The following is a 1,306-nucleotide window of genomic DNA, read 5'->3' as shown; positions in this document are numbered from 1 at the left end:
ATAACCAAGAAACCAATATTGATACATTATCATTACCTAAAGTTCATACTTTATTCATATTGCCTCTGTTTTTATCTAATGTCCTTTTTGTTCCAGGATCCCATCCACGATACCACATTATATTTGTTTAAAAACTCTTTTTTTTAGGGCTGAGCCCGTGGCGCACTCGGGAGGGTGCAGCACTGGGAGCACGGTGGCGCTCCTGCCGCAGGTTCTGATCGGATCCTATATAGGGATGACCGGTGCGCTCACTGGCTGAGCGCGGTGCGGCCGGTCTCAAAAAGGACAAAAAAACCCTCTTTTTAAAAATCAAAACATAATTCATTGTACATATCTGAAGGGTACAGCATGGAATAGCGATACCCGTGTGCATTATGTGATGCTCCGATCAGATAATAAGTATGTTCAACATTATAATCATTTTTTGCAGACCTTTACCAATTTTTTGCTAATGCCCCCACCCCTCCCCCTTGCCTACCTCTGGTGGCCTCAGTTCTGTTCTCTCCTTTTGAAAGTTCAATGAATTATTGTGATTGTTCTGTCTATCTTACTTTTTTTTCCCCCACAGCTCTATTTACAACAGCCAGGATATGGAACCAATCTTTCTAACTTTTTAAAAAAAATTATTTATTATATTATTATTTTGTTACATTCTAAGATTTTGCAGAGCAGTTTGAGGGGAGGGGGAGAAGAAAAGGGGGAGGTAAATAGGGTGAGAGGAGGAGAAAGAAGGGGGGGCATGATCGAAGCCTGTGGCACCCCCCTCATTCTGGTAGGGGAGACCAGGGGGCTTCCAGTGGTGGCTCAGTCATTGCTGGGCTGGATGCAGGGGGTGGCTGAAGCCCTTGGCCCTGTACCACCTCTGCTTGGGGAGCCCAAGTTGTTTCCGGTATTGGCTTGGTGGTCATCACTGGGCTGGTTGTAGATGTCAGGGGGGCTTGGCTGAGGCCTTTGGCCCCCAATTGCCTTGGCTTGGGAGCCCAGAGCACTTCTGGTGGCAGCTCGGGGGTAATCACTGGGCTGAATGTGGATGTTTTTGGGGGTTGTGGCTGGGGCCCTCAGTTGTCCCCCACCCTGACTTGGGAGCCTGCGGGGCTTCTGGTCCTTCTAGGTTTTATAGGTGTTCTTTGGTGGTGTTAGACCTTTACTGGTTAATATCAGAACTTTGTCTCTGATCTGTGGGTGTTTTGTGTTTTCTTTGAGTTCTGTGTTGGATTATTAGCTGTCTCCACCACTTAAACTCTGCACTGGGACTAATTTGATGTCCTTTGTTTACTTCTAAAATGTGAAAACTTCCTGTGGGGAC

This window comes from Galeopterus variegatus, unplaced genomic scaffold, assembly GCF_000696425.1.
Source record: "Galeopterus variegatus unplaced genomic scaffold, G_variegatus-3.0.2 Scaffold5513, whole genome shotgun sequence".
Classification (NCBI taxonomy): Eukaryota; Metazoa; Chordata; class Mammalia; order Dermoptera; family Cynocephalidae; genus Galeopterus; species Galeopterus variegatus.
This window is presented reverse-complemented; position numbering follows the sequence as displayed.